The 25,852-nt window shown below is 32.8% G+C and overlaps 1 long non-coding RNA gene across 2 annotated transcripts; it reads left to right on the top strand.

Moving 5' to 3' along the window:
- Positions 1-21,407: 21,407 nt before the first annotated feature.
- LOC124890290 lies at positions 21,408-22,232 on the top strand. 2 transcript variants are annotated; one of them, XR_007049094.1, is made up of 3 exons: positions 21,514-21,757; positions 21,824-21,891; positions 21,971-22,232. It is a non-coding gene; the product is annotated as an uncharacterized LOC124890290 (long non-coding RNA). The 2 variants fall into 2 exon arrangements; XR_007049093.1 differs by having other exon boundaries at positions 21,408-21,891.
- Positions 22,233-25,852: the final 3,620 nt, after the last annotated feature.

Here is a 25,852-nt window from a genome sequence, read left to right as displayed (position 1 = left end):
TTGGACTATTTTTCAAGTTCAAATCCAACTTATTGGGTGCATATGAATAAGACCCTATGCTCGTTAAGGCACACAAAATCTCCTCATAATCTTTGATATCGTCATGATCAAAATTCATCAATACAGTGGCTAAAGTATCCACAACAAATTTTTCTTCTATAGGCACTTCCTGCTCCTCCTCATAATAGACATCCACAATAAAGAATACGCTCATATCTTTATGTGGTTTCATGGATAGTCAAACATGAAATTGAACTACCATATTATTTAGACTAAATAGTAGCTCATTTGCCCTTAAATCAATAAGTACACTCCCGGTTGTGAGGAAAAATTGACCCAAGATTATAGGCACCTCAAAATCCACCTCGTAATCGAGAATGAAAAAATCAGCCAGGAATATAAAAATGGACACCTTTACTAATACGTCATATAGAATTTCCACGGCCGCTTCACAGACCTGTCTGCCATAACTAGCCTCATGTTAGTGGGAGTAGGATCCCTCAAACCAAATTTCTTATACACAATAAGTGGCATCAAGCTTATACTAGCGCCCAAATCATATAGAGCTTTTGCAAAATCAAGAGACCCAATAGTACATGGGATGGTAAATGCTCCCGGGTCTATCTGTTTTTTTACTAAAAACCTTGTGGAAATAGCACCACAATGATGGAGATTATCCACCGACTTATAGCTAACCGTCTCCTTCTTCGTTACAAGGTCTTTCATGAACTTTGCATACCCGGGCATTTGTTCCAATGCCTCCACCATTGGCAAATTGATCATCAACTACTTAAGTATGGCCATAAATTTGCCAAACTTTATGTCATTGGCCTTCTTCTTCAATCTATAAGGAAAGGAAGACGGTGATTTTGGTAGAGAAGACACCACTGCTTCCTTTTCCTTGTATTTCCCTTTTTCTAATCCATCAACCAGCTGATGATTAGAAGGAACATCAATGTCATCCTACTTCTTAGACTCCACAGGATTACTTTCTTCAAGCTCGACATCTTCTTTGATCACCTCTTCAATAACATCTTTGCCCACTGAAGGGCCTGGTAATACCTTACCACACTGTGTGGTAATTTCCATGCAAGAGCCATCATTTTAAGGGTTCTAAACTATATCACTTGGCTAAGTTCCATTCTTCCTTTGATTCAATGTTCCTGAGAGTTGGCTTATTTTCTGCTCCAACTGTTTGATAGAGGTAAAGTGTGAGTTTACCAAATAACTCATGGAAGACAAATTACTTTTCATAGTAGTTACCCTAGAGTTGGTAATCTCAACTCCTTTTAATAATTTCTCTATCCTATCCTCCATGGAAATCAGGCCGGAGCTAGTTGTAGCATTATTTCTGCTTTCAGTAGGTACATATAGTCCACTTCTATCATTCTTGCTCTTCTAGTTCCCTTGATATTTATCCTTGTAACTAGCCTTGTCGTAATAGTTCTGACCCTGATTTCCTTGGCTATTGCCTCAGAAATCTCCCTGATTATTTAGGTAGTTTGCCTCACCTTCCGAATCAGAGTTAGATCTTCCTTGGGATGAAATAGCTTTCACCTTCTTCATTTTTCCAAACAATAGATGCTTAGTCAGAAAATCCATTTGTGTCTTCAAGTGTTCCATGTCCTAGTCACGTTCATCCTCCTTCTTGCATTGCTCTACAGTCATACTACCAGACACAGTAGGGCTTTCTACCATAGAATCCTAGGTATGCCAAGCTCTAATCTGTTTGGTTATCCGATCAAGCATCTCCAAAGCCTCTAGAAAAGTAAGGTCAACAAATGACCCTCCTACAGCATTACCCACAACTAGCTTCATAATAGAGTTCAAAGCCTTATAAAGAGTCTCCATCAGATGAATATCCGTCATATTATGATTTTGGCACTACATTAGCTTCTTTCTAAACCTCTCCCAGGTCTCATGAAGGGCTTCAGTAGGAAGCTGGCAAAAGTTACTGATTTCATCTCTCAACTGTACAACTCATTGAAGGTAGAAAGAACCTTTCTAGGAAAGCCTCTTTCAACTACCTCCAGTTGGTGATAGAGTCGGGAGTCAGTACATTGAGCCACAGTGTCACCTCCCTAGATAGAGATAATGGAAACAAACACAGGCGGATAGCATTCTGACCCACTCCTAGGTTATTGAAAGACTTGTAAATAGTGATAAATTTCACCAAGTGCATATTTAGATAATCTCCGGGAAGACCATTGAACAACCCCTTAAGATGAAGGAGTTGAATCATCATACTAGTAATATTGAATTTAGCTCCAGGTACTAGAGGTAGAGGAATGATAGCTCTAGTTTCACCTGCTCCATCCATTCCATCTTCGTCATTATTCAGATCAAACTACACCGGTTGTCGATCTTGCCTTGCCCTAAAGGGATGATTCCTATTTACATTCTAATTTACTGATGCAGCCACATTCTCTGCACACCTTGGGTTAATAGGATCTAACAAATAATCATTGCCCAAATCATCATCATCAAGAGTAGGATAACGCGCCGACTGGCTGTCATTTTGCTAATTAAGTTGAGCTCTAGCCAGGGTGGCTAGTTTTTCAGCATCTTGGGGGTCTGTCATTCTACCAATTAACTGCGATTTCGAATGTACTGGTAATAATGGTGCACCCAATCTCTGTGTACTTTTCATACACAATAACTACCCTATACAAAACAAAAACAACAAATAAAAGTAAAATTTGGGAAACTTGACCAAAGGTCAATTAACAAACACAAACTTAATTGACAATCGTAATCCCCGACAACGATACCAAAATTTAATACGCCCAAATTATACCTCTCTTACGAGAGAGTAAGCGGTCGCTGTCAAATGTAGAACCTAACTAGGTTGGGTATCGAATCCCACAGGGAATATTGTGTTCACTAAGTATTGTGATTGTTATTAGACTATTGATCAAAGGTTTCAGAATAAGAGGGGTTTTAATTTATAAATTGTATTCTAAGTAATTATAGCAGAGTTGTTCCAACTAATGATTCTTTCTGGTAGTAATAATTCAATGATATTAAACAAACTAGAGTTATGGTTACCAAGATGTTTAAATAGTTAGGGTTGTGGATAACTTTTGAGTTCCACTCAATAACTTCAATTGCAAGAGCAGCTGAATTCTGTTTTTTACCCATTAGTTTCTCAACCTTAATGGATAGTTTATCCGTTAACTCTCTCAAACTTAAAGAATATATCAATTATTCAACCATTTTCTCATGTAGGTTAATCCTTGTTAAGGCATTTTCCATTAATCTAAAGATTTAGGTCTCTAGATTTCATGTAAACCCTTTATTTTTCCAATAAACACTTTTTTATTCAAACAAGTGACTATTCTTGGGCTCACCTTTCAAGTTTGCAACCAAGAAAAGTCATCAGAGTAAAGAAGGTTTATGCAACTATAACCCTAGTTATGGGAGCTTAGCCACTCATCTCCATAGAAGAAAGAGAAAAAATACTTGTATTATTCATAAAAAAATTCAAAGTTCACTTACAAAGGTTACAAGAATTAATTCTTGAATCTCAATAGCAATGGAATGATTAGATCCACAAATGTAGTTTGATTCCTAGATTTCTATGTTACAGAGAGTTTGAAATATAGAAAACTAAGATAAAACAATCTCCAAGATTTAGAATATCCTTCAATAAAACCCTAACTGGGTATTTATATGCTCCCAGGTTTAGAAGATTTAAAATTTAAATTCAGAAAATGTCCTGTCCAACCCGATCAGGAGTCTGGCGGTCCGTCAGGTAGACCATCGCTACCTACCCCTAGATGACAGGTTCTGTTAAGGACTAACGGTCATATTAACGATCCATCGATGGACTGATGGTCCGTTATCTAGACCGTTGCTGAGTATTCTAGAATATTGAATTTTGGTTAAGCCTGACGGCTAATTTGGTGGTCCGTCGCAAGTCTGATGTTCTGCTACTTGGCCCGTCCCAGAGGTTCTGAAATTCCTTCTTCCTGTTTTAGCCTGACGATCACTTCGGCGGTTCGTCGCATGGTTGACGGTCCGCCAATTTGCCGTCAGAACCCTTTTTATGCTAAATTTTTAGGTTTCTCCTGTGCCTAACTCCTTTACCTAAAAACTCTCAAACCCACTATTAAATACAAATTTAGTTGCTTGAAAACACATAATTTTCCCAAGAAAAAAATGCAAAATATTTTATCAAAAGACGTAAAATTGGTCAACTACAACTTTAATTGAGTCTTTACAATTGCATAATGTTGGTATTGCGTTCCTCCTAATCTAAATCGTCAATCGATCACTCTGAGTTGAAATGATTCCTATCAACTTATTATTAAGTTAATACCTAAATTGATTTAGCTACAATTAGGGATGAGTAGGTAGGGTCAACTACAACATCTATTGAGTCTTTGCAATTATATGATATTGGTATTGCATTCCTCCCTACCTGAGTCGTCGAACAATCACTTTGAGTTGAAATGATTCCTATAAACTTATTATTTCGCTAATACCTAAATTGATTTAGCTACAACTAGGGATGAGTTGACAGGGTCAACTATAACTTTAATTAAGTCTTTGTAATTGCATGATGTTGGAATTGCGTTCATCCAAACCTGAGTCACTGATCGATCACTCTGAGTTAAAATGATTCCTATAAACTTATTATTGAGCTAATACCTAAATTTATTTAGCTACAACTAGGTATGAGTTGACAAGGTCAACTACAACTTCAATTAAGTTTTTGTAATTGCATGATTTGGTACTGCATTCCTCACGACCTGAGTCATCGATCGATCATTCTAGTTGAAACTATTCCTATTAATTTATAATTAAGCTAATACCAAAATTGATTTAGCTACAACTAGGGATGAGTTGACAGGGTCAAGTACAACTTCAATTGAGTCTTTGCAATTGCATAATGTTAGTATTGCATTTCTCTCGACCTGAGTCATGGATCGATCACTCTGAGTTGAAATGATTACTATTAACTTATTATTAAGCTAATACCTTAGAAGATTTAGCTACAACTAGGTATGAGTTGATAGGATCAACTACAACTTTAATTGAGTCTTTGCAATTGCATGATGTTGGTATTATGTTCCTCCCAACCTAAGTGTCGAACGATCACTCTGAGTTGAAATGATTCTTATTAACTTATTATTAAGCTGATAACTAAAATTCATCAGTGTCCCAGTTGAACTTAATACACTTTATTATGATGAGACGGTTAAAAATTATATTTCTTAAAATTTTTAAAAATAATTAAGATCAATTGGGATTAAATTAACATTTTCAATACTTGTCATTCTTTATAAAAATACAAATCAACCCATACAAATTATCCATTTTCGATAAAAATGTTTCATCATTTCAAATCTTGAGTTCTCGCTTTCTTCTTTCTCTCTCAATAATACAGACAACAACTACTCAATATATTGCTCAACCCTTCACAACAGATCGATTTTTTTTTCATTTTCAACCTTATAGTTGTTTTTTCGACTTCACTTTTGCTTGTACCCATCGTTTTCTCTATGTTGATAGGTAACAGAATTCAAAAATAGTTCTATATTTTTTCTTTTTTTCTAAAAATTAGGGCTTTTAGTTAATGATGAAAAATAAGACTTTTAGTTGTATTATCTTCGAGAATGGGTTAAGAATTTTGAATTTTGATGATAAAATCGTAGGAAAAAACCAAGAAAATCCTACTTTTTGTCACAGTATTCCATTAACTGTCATGGTATTATTGATGGTGTTTGTGGTGTTATTGGTGGCTATTAGTGGTGGTGGTATTGGTGGCACTAGAGATGGTGGTGGTTGTGGAGGTGGTATTAGTGATTTTGTGGTAGTGGTGGTGGTGGAATTATTGGTGGCATTGGTGGTGTTGGTGGCTATTGGTGGTCGTCATGGAGGCACTAGTGGTGTTTGTGGTGGCTGTTAGTGGTGATGTTAGTGATGGTGCTGGTGGTGTCGGTATTGGTAGTGGTGTTTGTAATGTATTTTTTAAAATTTATGCATACATTACTGGTAATGTATTTTTTTGTTTTTTTGTTGTTTGTAAGTAAAACATGTCTCCCAAAAGAAAAAAATGTGAAAGTGGATTAACTTCTGACCATCTAACAAAAAAGGCTAGAGTATTGAGGAATTTGGAGGAGCTTCCTGAACAATCTTAGTCAGGGAAAAGTGAAGCTGGGAAAGATATGAAAACAATGTTGTGGGAGGTGGACAAAGGTCTGTAGATGGTGACGAGGAAAATAAATGTGGGTAGGAAGAAGAAGAAGAAGAAGAAGAAGAAGATAAAAAAGTAAAGGAAGAAGAATAAAGTGAGAAAGAGGATTATGATCAACATGATGATAATGCATCACCAATGGGGTGTGAATTAATATCAAAATCCCAGCATGAGGCTGTCAAAACTATTAGTATTAATAGGTTTCAAGTTGCGATGCCAATAGATAATCCTGCAGAACTAACTGGTGATTTTGTACTTAAATGTCAATTGGGGAAACCTTTTGATGACTTTAGGAAAACTATGAAGAATGAAAACATAGACGAACTTTTTAAAAAGAGCTTCTTTGGACACTTTTTTGCGCCCCCTGAGGACCACACTACCCATTTCCAAATGAGCATGGTATATGGTCTTCTCAAGCTTAGGATCAAGTATGTGGGGGATGATAAATATTCAAAGAAGGGGGGCAAAAGTATGGATGAAATCTAGATCAACTACTGTGGCATACCGGTTTGTTTTGGCTTGAAAGAGTTTGCATAGTGATAAGCTTGAGATGCGATCATCCAGAAGAACCTCTCATCAAGGAAACACCCCACAAAAGGTCCAAGGCAAGAAGGACAAGAAAGGTATTGTCCCAACGACTACCCACCAAAACCAACAAATGCAAGGAAAAAATAGATGGGTTTTTGGACATTGATGGATATGGGTACATAGCCAATAAATTGATAAAACATCTCAAGGATAAAAACTTATCAAGTAAGTACAAGGAGCAATTGTGCTTAGTTTGATTTGCCCATTCTGTTATATTGGTAAAAGATGTCAACAAAGTCATAGAAGATGATTTATTGAAACTTACAAAGGATTTTAAGAAATTCAACAATTATCCCTGGGGATATGACAGCTACAACTTGACTATCAAATATTTAGCTATCCCCAAAGATGATCACATTATATGGCTTTCTTTGGGATTTCATGGTAAATTTAATCATTGTTTGCTTATTCATCCATTAATTTATATTGAATAATTATTATGACTTTTTTTGGTTGCTTCTCATATATATTTTTTAGCCATGGGCATTTGAAGCCATTTCTCCCCTCTGAAAGCAGGTCAAGGATTATCTGGATGAAGTTTCTCATCCAAGTATCCTTAGGTGCTTGGCGGAAAAAAGCAATACAAGAATTAATAAGGCTGATCTCTTTAATTCTCCGGATGATGCAGTACGTCTTCTTTCAAGTAAAATAATTTGACTCAAATAAAGATATTGAAATAGATGTGTCATCTATTATGATAGATGGGTTATCTGTTGCAACAGATTACCCATCTACTGTGTTTGGTGCAATAAATGGGTAATCTATTATGACAGATGATTCATATTTTGCATCAAATTACCTATTTGTTGCTTTGGTTCTTTGAACCAGCTCAACAGATTACCCATCTACTCGAAATTATGCAACAGATGGGTATTCTAATTCAACATATTATTAATCTGTTGTGACAGAAAAATTAGTTATTGCGATAAAAAGATCGTCTATTGCATAAGTTGTCTATGTTAACATGTAACCCAACTGACTTCAAATTATTATATGATTTAAATGTATCCATCTTTTTTATAGGTTGTGCATCTATGAATCGTGCCTACGGAGCAGGAGTTGGAGATGACTTCTTTTATTACTAAGTCTAGTTGATACAATAGTAGACCCAATAGTGGAGTTAATAAAGAAGGAATTGGCTGGAGAAATAGCCATAAGAAGAGCAGTTAGGCAAGTTCAGTCTAATGTTGAGGCTCTTCATGACCAACTTACTGCAACAGATCTAGGTGTTTTTTCTAGGTGTGTTGCTGGTGGAGTTATTGATGTTGGTGGCAGGAATGCTGATGCTGATGTTGATACTATTCTTGATGATGAGCATGTTGATGCTCAAGGAAAAATAAATACTTTTGAAAACACCCCTTTCACAGGTCCCTCTTGCTCTTACACAGGTCCCTCTCATTCTTACACCGGTCCCTCCCACCCTTATAGTGGTCTCTCTCACCCCTCTTCATCCTCGTGTTCTCATTTTAAATATGAAGAGTGCAAGGACAGATAGGATAAACTCTTTGAAAAAGTAAAGGCTATCACTAAAACTATCGAGGAATTAAAATCGAAGAGGGGTTTCATACCCTTCAAGAAGGTGAGGGAGCCATATACTCCTAGAGTGGCAGTTAGGAGGAAAAAAGAGCAATTAGCCAAGTACTCTCTAATCAGAAATAAAATAAAATTTCTACTCCTCCCTCTCCAAAAATTGTTGAAAGGCAGGGGCTATTGAAGAAGGTGGACATATACACAGAACTTGGTGACAAAGAGAAAAGAGATCTGCGATGGGCCAAGAATACCAAGTAACATTACCCAATGCATACCATTTTCGCCCAAGACTTCAAGAGTATGGAAGATATGCGTATGTCATACATGGACAAGGTAAATTTACTTTTTCTAACTTAGCCTTCTAATCTACTCCATGAAGAAGAAGCTATGCAATAGATGTATCATATGTTGTAACAACTGTGTATTCTGGTGCAACTGGTGGTGGTTTTGTTGCAATATATTACCCATCTATTGCATAAGTTACGTTAGATGGGTAATTTATGAACAGATTCAGAGAACCCTCTGTAACAGATGGACCATCTATTGCATCTTTCTACTATGTTTTCCTTCTTTACAATTACTAATCTATTTAAAAATTGACTTCTTATATCATAGTATGTTGAAGAAATTCTCTGCCTCATAAGGGGCAGTCAATTAGTGCACACGGAAGCTTATGATGTTGCCGATAGGATAGTGGACCTCAACTTTTACAAGAATTTCAAGGATAGGTATGATGAGCTCACTAAGCAAGTGTCAACTCCCGTTGGCCCGGGATTTGATTTGTTAGTTTCTGGATTCCAATGGGATGAATAAATGATTAAATATGTTAGAAGGGAGAGGCTATATCCATATGGCAAGAGTTGGACCAAGACAAAGAGAATTTTTGCAGTCACAAACGTGAACATTAAATATTTTTTAGCTCTTGAGATACTACTCGAGGAGGGAAAGATAAAGATTTATGACTGAAACTTACTTGCCATCGAGGAGGTCGATTTTTTTACCCACATTCATCCACTGTTGGATTTGTTCCCCAACTTGTAAGCTGATAGATGATTTGCCAATGAAAGTGCTGAAGAAGCAAACATAGGATTTTCAAGGTCAAAACAAGGACATGGACCTTCAAAAAAATAAAACCGTTGCTGCGTGTGGGTCATACGCGCTTGCATACATCGAATATTTGTTAACTGGCATAGAAATGGCCGAGCCAATGACCTTTCTATGTGACAATATTGTGGCAAACGTGCAAGAGGTTTGGGCTTATGGGGTACTAACTAGACGCTTGAAGCCTGTGTATAAATAAGAATATGTAGAACACAAACACCATAACAATTTTTTATTTCAAGTCAATTCACTTTACATATAGTGACAATTTTTTTTGTCTGATGAAAGTTAAATTTTTAATAATGAAACAGATTGTTTGTCTGTTGTAACAAATATTCTAACTGTTATGACAGATAGTTTATATGTTGCAATAGGTTGGTCATCTATTGCATTATGCCAATGTTTCTATCTAAGTCTATCTGCAGCAATAGTGGAAAGACCTGTTTGATAATTTCCAATATATGACCTATATATTGCAACATATGTCTAAATCTGTTTGATATTTTCCAACAATTATGCTTGAATATCCATGTGCTCAACAGCACCAAACCAGTAAAAAATACACCACCATGAAAATTTTAACAATTAGGCTTGAATATCCATGTGTCCAATAACACCAAACATGTAGCAATAATGCCAACAAGGTAGTATCTTCTTGCTCAATTTTGTTTCTCTTCAGAAGTCTTGACTTTCTTCAACAAGCCCAAGATTATACGATTTTCTTGTGAAGGGTGTCATTCTTTATACCAATCAAAGTAATCGCATCCACCCAATTTCTATAAAAACAAGACCACAATTACAAAATAATTACAAGTCAATAATTAATCAATTAATTAAATAAAAAAATATTACCTTTGAAATCTTACAAGTAAAAAACCTATGACCTAAATTTTATTGAGTCCATGAAGTATTCAATAGAGCTTCATGGCCACACTTACAATATCAAAAATCTTTATCATAAAAAATTGTGGAAGATGAGTTCGACATTGTCAAGCTCAGTTGGAAAAAATGTAAAAAAGATGAAGAAAAATCAAATATAAATAATTTAAAGAATTTGGATAGTGAAAAAAAGACGATGAAGAAGAAGATTTGGGAATTTAGGGTTAAATTTTAAGAAAAAGATGAATATATAAGACAATGGGGGGAAATAACTGTTGGGGCCCAAATCAGACGCCAGGTCAGCAAAAATGGGGGTTCAACGCACCTTGGATGCGTGAATTACACGTGACCTACCAACAGGAAAAAAAAAGTGTCAAACTGACACATTTGATGTTCATTTTAGGTGTTTAAAATGAACACTGTCTACTTGAGGTGCCAAGGTGAAAGATCGACTTTAGGTGTCTATCGATGGGTTCTGCCTTTTTTATTTCAAGTCACTTCACTTTACATGTAGTGATAATTTTTTATGTCTAATGAAAGTTAAATTTTTTTATAATGCAACAGATTTTCTATCTGTTGTAACAGATATTCTACCTGTTCTGACAGATAGTTTATCTGTTGCAATAGGTTGGCAATCTGTTGCATTTTGTTGATGTTTCTATGTAAGTCTATCTATTGCAATAGTAGAAAGATCTGTTTGATAATTTCCAATAGATGACCTATATTTTACAACATATGTCTAAATCTATTTGATATTTTCCAACAGATATGTCATCTGTTGCAACAGATACCTTATCTGTTGCAACAGATACCTTATCTGTTGTTCATTTCAATTAATAAGTCCAAATTCAAGGATAAAATAAAATTCATAGACAACATAAAATAAATTGAAGCCTTCAAAAATTACATAAAATAAATCAATAAATAAATAAAATATACAAAAATTATTATGAGTACAGATCTCAATAAATAAATCAACAATTTAAGTTTTTATGCCAATAATTCCTAAGGACGGGTGAGGTTATTACTTTGGCAGACTCAAGTTATAAAGATCTACTCAATATGAACAAGTTGTTCTTCATCCGGTGCTATGAAATGCGGCTTTGATCGTCGTGGCTTTTTAATGTCGCTTGCATACGGTTTCTGCGCTTTCACTTATCCATATTTCCATAAAAAGAGTAGTATATTGTCAATGTTGTTCAATAGTAACTTTTACTGTGACATCCACCTGGAAATCCAGAATTGTCAATGTTAATCACAGAGATACAAAAAAAAAGGATAACTCATCTATTTTAGCAAATAGATTATCTTTCTGTTGCAACATATGGATCATCTGTTTGGACAAATTAAAATATAAGGAAGACCTGTATTATAATTTCCAACTAATTAATCATCTGTTGCAATATATGACTCATCTGTTTGAAAAAACTGAAATAGTATGGAGTCTTGATTTAATTTATCCTAACAGATAACCCATCTGTTGCAGCATATAGGTCATCTGTTGGTACAAATAAAAATGGTACGTAGAGATATTTTATTTGCTAAAAAAGACATTACATATGTTGCAATATATACTGCATCTGATGCAACAATTTAGTCAACTGTTGCAATAGATGTATATATATTTTTAATAATTTTCAGCAGATGTATCATCTATTGAAACAGATATGTGTCTGTTTGTTAGTTGGAACAGATGTTATATATTCACCTTCTTTAGTTCATTCTGCTCTCCTGTGGGCCTTGTACATTGCTCAAAGTGCAACACAAAGACAGCGAAGTTGCAATTTCGCTTTTTTAGATGCTTGATAATGTCTTGAAAATTACTTTCCTTCTCCTCTTAGCATTAATCTCCAATGGAGTGAATGGATTTGAAAGCCTCTTTAATGGAATCACACCTCTCTTCGATGTCAATTCCTTTACAAAAGAAGTTAATGTCTTAATAACATTAATCACTACATCATGTTTTGCCTTGCAGTCTTGACATTTGCAAGCAAAACATTCCCTGGGAGGGGCAAAATCTACATAACCAATATGATCATACTCATAATGGTTTATTTTAAAAACTGTAAGAGAAGCATCATTAGCCCCAACAGAAGCACCACTCCACCACCAACAGCTCCACTACCACAACCATTATCAACAACAACAAGCCCACCCTCCAAAATTATTTTTCTTCTGATGGTTTTTTCTCCAACAATTTCATTTTTATTTTGTCAATGACCTTAGGGTCCGATAAAGTTTGCACAGATGGTAAAGTAAGAAAAAATATCATCTTCAAATCTCGATTGATCGAAACAAGAGACGGATGCACAATCTAACATAAATCAGTACATTTATTAGAATGATGATTAGATCATTCAAAAAAAATATTTAATTGAAATAAAAACATAACTAGAATTAGACTTACTGTATCCTTTGGGGGGTGAAGATATCAAAAAATTTTGCATTTTTATCAGTTTTGGCCGACAACCATCTCAGGATTTTTAGACATGAAACTTCTTTCTGGTAGTTCATTTGTTGTCTCAAATAAGGAATGGCTTCAAACGCTCAAGCCTATAAAATAACACCGACAAATCAAAAATATTATTGAATAAAAAAATAAATCATATCATAATAAAAGAAATATTTACCATGAAAGCCCATGAAAAGCCATATAAGTTGACTGTCTTTGGCATTAATGGAGTCAACAAATATTTGACAATCATTTTGAAGCTTTCATAACCCCAAGAATAGTTGTTAAATAACTCAAGATCCTTGGAGAGCTTTATTAAATCAAGTGGTATGTTGTTGTTAACGTCTCTTGCCAAAAGAATATTATGTACAAACCAAACCAAGCACAATGATTATTTGTGCTTCTTTGAAAGTTTTTTTACCTTTCAAAGCTTCTATCAAATTTTTATTTTTGAAGCTTGGACCAACAAGGGACACCAAATCTTCTCGATCACTCGATTTATATTTTCCTTTTTGGGGTGTGAGGGGTACTTTTTTGGGGTTAGAATAGGTATAACTTGAGAAGGAAAAGGAGAATAATATTTTAGTCCAGTAATTATGGCAAACTCCTTTCAATCAAACCTACGTACAAGATTACTTGTGGAAATCAATTATGTATGAAAACCTGGATAAATTACTGGAGTTTATGTATGATTAATTACTTGTGGATAATTACTTATGGATAAATTACTTGGTTAAGATGGCTGACTTAACCAAGAAATCAACAGTTAAATCTGTGGCACCATTGCACTGTATTCTCACAGGATAACTATCAATGCTGAAGGTTTTGACCAACTCTTTGGTGAAAGGGATATTAGCATTTGGATCATCTCTTTTGAAATATTCCTCCTCCCCGTATTCCTCATCTTCTGCTCCTGATTGAGATAATGCTTGTAAAGCAAGCTCATAGTGTGGTGGATGTAGCCTAGCTTCTTTACTTTTTCCTTTACTTGGACTTGATTCGGGTTTTTTTCTTTTGAGAGCCATATTATCTAAAATTAATAGGAACATAAAATAGATTATAATTGATTAATGTATCATTAAAAAAAGATAACAATAAATCTAACATGCACAACAGTAAAAGAACAGTTACAACAGATCATACATCTATTGCATCAGGTAGGTTATTTGTTGCAACATAGAACTAGTCTGTTGCAACGGATGAGTAATCTTTTGAAACAAATGAATGTTTGTGCAACAGATCACACATTTATTTCAACATATGAGTTATCTGTTGTAATGTATAACTAACATATTACAACAGATGAGTAATCTGTTATAATATTTAAAATAGATCACTCATTTTTTGAAATAGAGGACTGGTCTGTGCAATAAATCATACATCTGTTACAACATATGAGTGATCTTTTGGAACAATTATCAATGATCAATATTTTTTAGATTTCTTCCAACAGAAGGGTCGTCTGTCACGATAAATGAATGATCAGTTTGAAAAATCAAGTCTTGAACATATCTCGTTGGAATAGTTGATAGGATTTTATCCAACAGACGGTTCATCTATTGCATCAGATGTCTAATCTATTGCATTATATTTTTAATTCAATGTTCCTCTATTGCATCAGATTGTAAATCTTTTGCATCAGATAGTTAATCTATTGTATTAGATGGTTAATCTGTTGCATCAGATGGTTAATCTGTTGTATCAGATAGTAAATCTATTGCGTCTGATTTTTAATCAGATGGTAAATTTGTTGCATCAGATTTTAAATCTGATGGTTATTCTGTTGCATCAGATTTTTTATGCGATGGTTAGTCTGTTGCATCGGATGGTTAATCTGTTGCATCAGATGGTTAATCTGTTAAAGAAAAAAATAGTAGCATGATTTTGTTCAATAGAACAACAATAATATCACCATTTTTACCAAGAACAAGAACAAATTAACCCAACAGCGAGCGCAACACCAAAAATACAAACATCGTTGTTTTGTTTGTACGAACACAAACAACAAAAATCAAACTTTAAAAATGGAACAAACAACAAAAAAGCATATTGTACTCCAAAAAGAAAAGAGAAGAAATACCAAAAATTAGGATTTTATTCGGACCGCATTTCAAATTAAAGCAACAAATATTGAAATTGTTCACCAATACTAGAAGAGAAGTTGACTCAAGTTCTTCATTTTCTTCAAAACTAAAAAGGCCATAATTTTTTATCTATGAAAGAAGAAAAGGGACGATGAAGAACTCAAAGCTATTGTGGTTGGAGAGCAAGGTTGTCACGTCGATTGAGGATTGAAAGTCGAAAAGGAACTCGAAACCCAACTATTTGTCACTGGAGGTTGAAGTCGTCGGAGATTGAAAGGAGAAATTTGCAGAACTGTTGGTTGGGAGAAACTGTCGAGAGAGAGAGGAGAGACAGTTGATTTGGAGAGGAGAGGGGTGTGGGTTGATTTGTATTTTTTAAAAGATTAGAAAGTTTTAAAAATATTAATCAAGTCCTCAATTAACTTAATCAAGTTTCCTAATTATGTTTGACCCTTTAAGTTGGTCAATGTCACCAATCCTTCATTCAAGACTTAAATGACACCTTTTCTTCAATTTTCTCAAGTAACATACTAGAAGTACAGGTCGAGAAAGTAACAATTTTTGTAAAGTTAGAATGTTCGATCATCTATTTATTAAATTAATGTAATCACTGATATAAAGATAAGACCTCCTTATTTTTAATTAAAAGCTTCTAAATTTAAAACTTTATGTATGAAAAAAAAATTATTAGAAATTATCTTGAATTACTTGAGCCTCAGTACGAAAATTGAATGTCGAAGAAGAAATCAAAGGAACGTGACTCGCGTCAGAAATCTCACTTAATTTCCAAATTCAGAACATTAACTTCTTTATTAAATGCACTCAACAAATAAATACACTAAACAAATGTATCTACCTCCTTCCTTTTTTCTTCTTCTTTTAATTAACGTTAATATAATAATGATAGATTTCGTTCATTAATGAGTTCCCATAGAGCAAAGTTCAGTAATTTATTCCTTTCCTATTCTATGTTACAACATTTATTAATTCAACCTTTATGTTTCCTAACCAACAAATTAAGTATAATTGAGGTACTGGATGTTTGGTAAATACACTATGACTAAGCAAAACATAGAAAATAATGAAGATTCTTATATCGTCTATTATAAAAAATTGTCTTTACCATCAGATATATTATTTTTAACGCAACTTCTAAAGTTTTACTCAGAAAATTAATTCGTATCGAAATGCATTAAGATATAGTAAATCACTAAACATAATCTTATAAATTACTTGTACATTTTCTAACATTGTTTTCATAGTTAATAGTGTATGTCATCCCTAAAATCTCTATTAAATATATACTTGTAGGAATTTTTCAAAATACACTAAAACTTCAAAAATTTCTAAGATGATTACATGGAATACCCTTCAAATTTCGTACATAAAAGTTGTTTTTATGATCAGATATTCTCCTAACTTATAAATGGCAATGAAGCCAATCAAATTGCGTTAAAGCAGACATGTTGACCTACTTCTATTTCGACACTTAAAGGATATTTTGATAATTTTGAAATTGTAATTGGAGCTAAATTGATCAATTAACATGCTAATATCAATACACTTTTCTCTATTCTTCTTCAAATTCAAACTAATGCCAGTTGAGTCACAAAAATTGAATTGCCATGTTTGATTTCACTTCTCTAGACAATAGGAGATGTTATAAATTTTTGAATCTCGAAGATATTTTCTTTCAAAAAAAAAAAATTGCTCATATTTATATTCTTTCTTGTGCATAGTTGATTGTGAGATTAGATTTTTGAAAAAAGCATTCAATTTTTCTATTGAACAATATAATGGGGGGATTTAATCAACTTTTGATGTCCTTATCTTCAGAAACCAGTAAATGTTTTCTTAAAGAGGAGCTTAGGGTCGACCGAGGATATTTGTGTAATTTCACCTGATTATCTACTACATTACCTTGCTTTGTGGGTGTACTTCCATACAACACGTGTTTTTATTTCATATTTCAAAGACACACTGCTTGTACGCTAAAAAAATCGAAGCCATTTCACTTGTTCATCACTTCGTCTTTTTGCTATGCCTCCGTTCATCATTATCTTCTCCTAGGTGTTTTGCTTTGGTTTTGAGATTAGATCTGCACTGCTGCTTCTAATCTTCCATGGGAGATTTGCCATTTTTTTACATGCTTAGGAAGAGCGGTAGATTTCTTATCCCTGCTTTATTCTTCAGACATCACCATGTGTGATTTATATAAATAAGTTTAGAAATTCTTGAATTCACCAAAATTTAAAGATCATAGTTAAAAAATTATTTTGTGATCTAACTATAATAAGTATATGATCGTCATCGTATATCTGATTTGTCAGATATAGAGAGGTGATGAAAGTGATGATTAAAATTAAGGAAAAAGTAAATTATTTGTGTAATACATAGAGCCTATAGGACAGCTATGTCGATACTCAACCTCCTCCTCGAGTAAGCATTAATGAAAATATCTATCACGTATAGACTTTAAGGGTGCGGTGGTCTAATCATCGAGGTAAAGTTGGGACCTAAAAAATCGAATAGAACAATATATAGACAAGTAATTAAATTTCTTATGAGTTTCAAGGTATTCCTTTAATTTAATTAAGAGTTAATTTATCATTCAAGGGGAAATAGACTACACAAGAATACAATTTTCATTGATCTTGTTATGTCTCTTCGTTGAACTAATTCTCAATGTGCTTATGGGAGAAGAAACGATGATGTTATCTGGGGAATAAGAATTCCTACGTAATTATATGTTTCTTCAAAAGTTTTAATATTACCTAATGTTTCTACTTCTTGGTGTTTTCTTCTAATGGCTAAGTACTTTGGCATATCCAATTAGGTGACTTGGGTAAGTTGTTGAATTTTGAAAAGTTCTGAACTTATATTTATGCAAAATCACTTGATCGTATCAAGTCAACTCATTATAATAAATACTCTGCATCGCAATTGGTCCTTGGTCATGAGCCAAAGATTGCTTATCTATGAATTTTTGAATGTGATGTATATATACCGGTTGCACCATCACATTGCACTAAAATGCACCCCCAGAGAAGGTTAGAAACATATGTTGGGTTCGAGTCACTCTCCATAATTCGCTACCTTAAATCATTGACGGGTGATTTATTTACTGCTTGATTTGCAGATTGTAGATTTTATGAAATAAATTTTTCACAATTAGGGAGAGAAAAACATGAACTCAAAAGAAAAATTACGTGAAAAGTTTTATCATTATCATATTTTGACCCGCGTACCCTTGCATGTGAAAGTGAGGTCTAGAAGATAATTTAATTATAGAGACTAGCAAATCAAATTCCAGATGCATTTACTTATTTGAAAAGGATAACTAAGTCACATATCCCTGTAGCGAATGCTCTTGTCCGAGTTAAAGTCCCAAAAAGATCGTCTACTAATGCCATAGTTTCTGAATCTCAAATATGTCTGAAGCGTGGTAGGCCATTGGGTTCAAAGGAGAAAATTTTAGTATAAGAAGCACGAAAAATGATAAAGATAACATTGTAAGAGAGTCTCATGAAGAGACTCAAAATCTGATTAATCCTGAAATTTCTGAAGAAATCATTGAACCCGAGACTCAAGTGAATGAAGAACTTACAATAAGTCCTATTAGTGATGAGGTAAATTTAGAGCGAATATTATGATGGATAATATTTTTTCATATAACGTCACACTAAATATTATGCAAGACAATGAGGACCTTGAACCTCTATCTATCGAAGAATATCAACGAAGAAATGATTGACCAAAATGGCAACAAGTGATTTAATCAGAACTGAACTCACTTGTTAAATGGAAGATTTTTGGACTTGTAGTTCAAACCCCAGATGGTGTAAAACTAGTCGGTCATAAATGGGTCTTTGTGCGTAAATGAAATGAGAGAAATGAAATTATAAGATATAAGGCATGTCTTATTTCACAAGGATTCTCTCAAAGATTCCGTGTCAATTATGAAGAAACATATTCACCTGTTATGAATGCAATAACATTTTGGTACCTCATCGGTCTAGCTGTACATGAAAATCTTGATATTCATATAATGGATGTGGTTACATTTTAGCTTTATGGCTCACTTGATAATGAAATTTACATGAGAATTTCATAAGTATTAAAAATTCCTGAAGCACATAGTTCAAAGTCCCAGAAATTATATTCAATCAAATTACAAAGATCATTATACGATATAAAATAATCAGGGTGTATGTGGTATAATTGCCTTGTGAGTACTTGATAAATGAATTTATCCTTGTATTTTTATTGAGAAAACGACATTAGAGTTTGTTATACTTGTTTTTTATGTTGATGACATAAATCTCATTGGAACTCTAGAAAATGCTCAAAAGACAATTAAATATCTAAAGAAAGAATTTGAGATAAAAGATCTTGAAAAGACAAAACTTTTCCTTGGCCTGCAGATTGAACATTTATTAAACTACCTATACCAAAAAGGTTTTGAAAAGACTTTACATGGACAAAACATATCCATTAAGTACTCCAATGTTTGTTCGACCACTTGAGGCGAGTAAAGATCTATTCCGGCCTCTAGAAGAGGGTGAAGAGATTTTTGATTCCGAAGTACCATATCTCAGTGTTATTGGTGCACTTATATATCTTGCTAATGCTACAAGGCCTGATATAGCATTTTTTGTTAATTTGCTAACAAGATATAATTTTTCTCCAATGCAAAAACACTGAAATGGAGTTAAGCATATATTTAGATATCTAAATGGAACTATTGATATGAATCTATTTTATACTAACAAAGCTAGTGCAGATCTTGCTAGTCATGCAAATACAAATTATTTATCTGATCCAGATAAAATTCGATCTCAAATAGGCTATGTGTTTACATATAGAGGTATTGCTATATCATGGAAATCTATAAACTAGTCCATCATTGCTACTTCTTTAAATCATGTTGAGATAATAGTTATTCATGAAGCAAGTAAAGAATGCATATGGTTGAGATTGGTGACACATTTTATCAAAGAGATGTGTCCTAAAGTTCGATATCAAGGTAGCCACAGTTCTATTGAAGATAATGCAGCATGCATAACTCAATTAAAGGAAGACTTTATAAAGAAAAATAGAACGAAGCACGTTTCGCCAAAGTTGTTCATCACACACAATCTCCAAAAGAATAGTAATATTGATGTACAACAAATTCGTTCAAGTGATATTCCTGCAGATTTGTTTACTAAATTTTTACCAACTTCAATTCTTGAGAAAATAGTATACAAGATCAAAATGCGAAGATTAAATCATTTGAATCGGGGTTTTCACCAGGGGAAGTAAGAATACGTGTTGTACTCTTTTCTTTCTTAACCAAAATTTAACTAAGTTTTCCTAGTAAGCTTTTTAATGAGGCATCACTCAAACGCGTATTCAGTAAATTTTCTTTACATGAACATTCAAGGGGAGTGTTATGAAGGCAAGTGTATGTCTATGTGTCAATAAGTTTTAATGACAAGCAATTCCCCACTCCTTCGTAAATAAGTTAGTTGGTCATCTCATTTTGACTATAAATAGCTCTATCTATATTTACTACTACTATTATATTAGCTCTATCTATATTTAGAAAGACTACTATTATATTAGCTCTATCTATATTTAGAAAGAATGGTGATTACTACTACTATTATATTCTCCTTTAGTATATTTTATCTTTTATTACTATTTTAGTTAATTTTATAACACATATGAAATATTTACACATTGTTGATGAAAAATACATACTCTTAAGTAGATCATTTCCTCTAAAGACTCAAGCTACATTCTGAATAAGGAAAATTATTGGTTCCGTGTATGAAGAAAACAATTCCGCTATCAAACAAATTATTTTTGGCGTGATCGCTGATGATCTTTTCTGAATACTGATACATGTCAAAATATATTAAAAAATTTTCAAATACTACAATAATCATATAACATATTCGTATATATTTACTCCACACATAAAAATTATTTTTATAATCAATATATGTGATTTATTATTCAAAATAGACAATTTAAACTTGACAAAAGTACAAAAGGTAACTATATAAAGTACTGGCATAAGACACAAGTAAACCACCCCCTCCCCCTTCCAAACAATACTCAAAATTTCTATGACATATCTAAACTTTACGTAGATTCTATTATTTTTCTAAACTCATTCCTTTAGTATTTTGTGCTTCTTTTGTATTGATGTGGCCGTAAAATTAGCTCAAAAAAGAACATAAAATAGTCTGCTACTTGACATTTACATCAACATAATAATACTGGAAAAATGAGCTGAAGGGATAGTAAAATCCTGGTAAAGTTTAGATGTGTCACTTTTTTTTTAAATTAAATTTTTGATCTACTTATGTTTCAAATATTACAAAAAATTCTAACTCTCTAAACATATTACAAAAATCTCAATATATACACGGAATGCTATGTATATGTCGGCTATATTATGTATATTAATAGAGAGAGTAAAATAATTTAAAAAGTGAGAGAGAGTATAATTACTTTTGAAAGAATTGGTATTTATGTTTTTTTTTTTTCCAAGTATCCCCACAGTTGACAGCTTTGAGACTAAAATAATTAAAAAAGTGAAAGAAAATATAATTACTTTCAAAAGAGTTGGTATTTATATTATTTATACTCTATTTATATCTCAACAAAACAAATGAAACCCAGTTTTTACATTGAAGGCCCAAAGTTCGAATAAAGACCCGGTCCAATAAAAGAAGATGGAGAGTTTCCTAAAACAAATATCTAGCCAAGAGTAGTCAATACTTATCTTCACCAAGCTCCGCCGCACTTGACTGATGTTCTCCCCAATCTGGATCCCTCATTTCATCTTCTTCCTCCTCTGGGTGACTCACAAGCTCCATCCTTGTGTCTCCAAGAATATCTCAGCTCAAACTATCATCTTTGCCTTTGGTAAGGTATCAATCTTTTCCTTCATTTGCTTTACCTACCATTTACTAACACTCTTCAAGATTTCAGGTGGTCGGGGTTTCTTATCCCCACAGGACTGTTGTTTAAGATGCTGCTAGCCCAATTTGTACCATTTTGTAAGTTCTTCACCACCACATTGCGTATTTCTTCCCCACTGTATAATTCTTGTGTGAAAGTGAACTCATGTTGCTGCAGATGTCAGCTCTGACTGGACATGCACTTTAAGTTCCAACACAAATCTGGCGTATTGCAGTGGGAGGTTCCCTCTACCCCTTTTTTGGTGAAGTATTTTTGGTAGCTAAGGCAACTTGCTCGGTGTAGCACAAATTGTTTGTCTTTACTTTGACAAAACCTCTATGTTTGTGCTTGTTGTTATGTCGTACCTCCTTGGGATTGTAATTATTGGGACCCTTTCTGCTTATCTTTATGTCAAGTATCTGCTCCTTTCTCCTGTTTATGCTACTGTTTGCTTTCATTGTTGTCTGATGATTTTGCGTGTCCTAATCCTGAGGTTAGGTCTGTGATTTATCCATGTTGATGAGTTTTCTAATGGTAGCTGGTAGCTCAGTGAAATTATACTACTACTTTGTCTGTTGTAGTTCTATTACTTCATTGGCTAAAGCATCTGCAACTAGGTTTCCTTCCCTGAAAGTATGTGTGACCTCACCTTGCACAACACCAACCTTGGACCTTATCCCTAAAGTATTACATATACCTTTATGACATACGTACCTGTTTTGTAAACTCTCCACTTTCAGGTGAAATCAGTATTGAGGAAGAAGCCACGTAGAAGATGAAGCAAAAAAAAAAGGGAAAGTAGAAATGAAATTGTATGTTAACCAGACAAAGTTTGTCGCACGATAAACAGAAGACACCTGTTGTACTTGTCGGCAAACGTTCTAATCCTTTGTCAGGTGAATCTAGTATTAACAAAGTGTACCAGGCGATAAAGAGAAAACAGTTGACATACTTATCAGGAAACGCTCAAATCCTTCGTCAAGTGAAATTATTAACCGAACAAAATTTGATGCGCGATAAAGAGAAGACACCTCACATACTTGTCGGCAAACGCTCGAATTCTTTGCAAGGTGAAATTATTAACCAAACAATGGTTACCGCACGATAAATAAGAAATACCAAACATACTTATCGGCGAACACTCAAATATATGTAATCCGTAATATTCTTCTCCTAAATAATTAAATTCTAATTCAATATATTGAAGATAATGCTTTCTAAAATGAAGAAAACTTATATCTAAAGTTCAAACTAACTTTAAAAAAAAAAAAGAAAAATTAAAAGATATATCATATTTCTGTACCATAATTTCATTCTCAAGAAAATTTGTGAAAGCAAACGAACAAACAAGAAAGGAAAATATTTCATTTGGTTTGGCTTTTAACGAAGAAAAGATTTTGACACCCTTTACCTATTGACCGTTTGATAGCTGATTAAAATTATATAAATATTAATAATACATATATTAGTTATATAATTATTATAGTTAGCAGATATTAGTTATTTTATCTTTTACTTGATCTACACAAGTTAATATATCGATCTTTCCATAACTTAAACGTGTAGTAGCTATGCAGATTTCTAAATTATAAAATCAAACATCGTATTAATTTTACACATGATTCAGTGGCAGATTCAGAAATTTGATGAAAAGTGTGTAAATTTTCTTCTCAGTTGTGTTGAGGGTGTACAAAACTAAATACACACTCATAATAGCTAAAATTTAGTCTATATACACAACATAATTTTCGACAAAGATGTGCACCTGATCATCCTTTAATATAGGTGGTTCTGCTCATAAATTATGAATAATTTATTTTCTAACTAACTATTAAACATTATATGACTTATGCATAAATTAATGCATTAAAAAAATTGTCTTTGCGATCAAATATATTACTTAAGACACAACCTTTAAAGTTTTTTTTCTCAAAATACTAACACGTGTTAAAATGTGAGATAAGGTACAAGTACTAAACTCTACATCAAAGTTGTTATAATACATCTAAATTTCACGGAGATTCTATTACACCCCTAAATTCATTTTTTCTGTATTTTGTGCTTTTTTTTTTGTGGGTGTGGCTTTCAAGTAGCAAATGTGCCGACTTGACAACTATGTCAATACAAAGAAGCATAAAAATACAGAAAAAATAAGTTTGGGGGAAGAAGGAGTAAGGTAACAGAACCCTCGTAAAATTTACGCATGTCATAATGATTTTGGATATAGTTTGAGAAGGTTCTTGTGTCTTATCTCTTAAAATGCACTAATACTTAGCAATATTACACGCAATCAAAGTACATTATTAAAATTTAACAAGTTACTAAAAGTAACTTCAGGAAATATTTACGTATTCTCACTACTAAAAACTTCACTATTAGCTACCAAGGTAAGCGAGGGATAAATTATATGTAACTATTGTAAGGGCCTTTGTAACGTTATCCCTTGCACAAGTCATTTATTTTAATTTTTTAATTTTTTTGAGAAAGTAAAGAGGGACATCCCTCACTAAATTATGATGATAATAAAAAGTTAATAGTAAATTAACTATAGGTAGAGAGTCTCCCTCGTTAAATAATAGCACATAAATTAATATTTCTTTTAAGAAAATAAAGATTATTATTATTATTTTTGGTTAGTACCAACAATGTATTAATAAAAAATAAATAGAAATGAAATATAAGTTACCCAAGGAATCCTTCACTAAATTATGATGATAATAAAAATCCGATATTAAATTAACTACTGCGAGAGACTCCCCCTCGCTAAATAATAACACATAAATTAATATTTCTTTTAAGAAAATAAAGATTATTATTATTATTTTTGGTTAGTACCAACAATGTATTAATAAAAAATAAATAGAAATGAAATATAAGTTACCCAAGGAGTCCTTCACTAAATTATGATGATAACAAAAATTTAATATTAACTGAACTATTGTGAGAGACTCTCCCTCACTAAATAATAACACATAAATTAATTTTTTTTTTTGAAATAAAGATTATTAATATTATTTTTGGTTAGTACCAACAATGTATTAATAAAAAATAAATAGAAATGAAATGTAAGTTATCCAAGGAGTCCCTCGCTAAATTATGATGATAATAAAAATCTAATATTAAATTAACTATAGCGACAGACTCTCCCTCACTAACTAATAACACATAAATTAATATTTTAAAAAAAATTAAATATTATTATTATTTTTGGTTATACCAACAATGTATTAATAAAAAAATAAATAGAAATGAAATGTAAGCTACCCAAGGAGTCCCTCGCTAAATTATGATGATAATAAAAAGTTGATATTAAATTAACTATGGCGACAGACTCTCCCTCGCTAAATAATAACACATAAATTAATATTTTTAAAAAATTAAATATTATTATAATTATTTTTTGGTTGGTACCAACAATGTATTAATAAAAAATAAATAGAAATAAAATATAAATTACCCAAGGAGTCCCTCGATGCGACACATATAATTACTTATGATTTTTTTTCAATGGAGCAACGGAAGTATCTCACTAAATTAAATATGTAAAATTGAGTATTTCATAAATACCTATATTAAATATTTACTAAAAAACAATAGCAATGATATCAATTGTTTGATCCCTCGATAATTCCTTTAAAACTTTTTTTTCTATTCTTACTATTATATTACATTACTTTCTCTTATATATATATATATATATATATATATATATATAATATTATAATTAAATGAATAGCTTAGATAGTGATAATTAAAATAAGTAGAATATTTTAGTGACATTTTTAATAAAAATTGATGATTTATTAACTTATAATGAGTGTGTCACCCAGAGACTTAGAATCTGCAGAGATGCCTCTCTTTGGACCATTCATAAGGGGATGAGGTAAACTTTTGGTTTGATAGATAGCTACCAAACACTCCTCCTCTTAACAAACTTATCCATGGTCTCATGCCTAGAAATGCCTTTAACATTAAATTTTCGGACCTTTGGAGTAATGGAAACTGGGATTTCTCCCCCCCCCCCCCCCCCCCTTGAAATCCTCTCTACTATCTCCCAAA

This window comes from Capsicum annuum, unplaced genomic scaffold, assembly GCF_002878395.1.
Source record: "Capsicum annuum cultivar UCD-10X-F1 unplaced genomic scaffold, UCD10Xv1.1 ctg1491, whole genome shotgun sequence".
NCBI lineage: Eukaryota > Viridiplantae > Streptophyta > Magnoliopsida > Solanales > Solanaceae > Capsicum > Capsicum annuum.
Note: the sequence above shows the minus strand (reverse complement) of the source record. Positions and strands in the feature narration are given on the sequence as shown.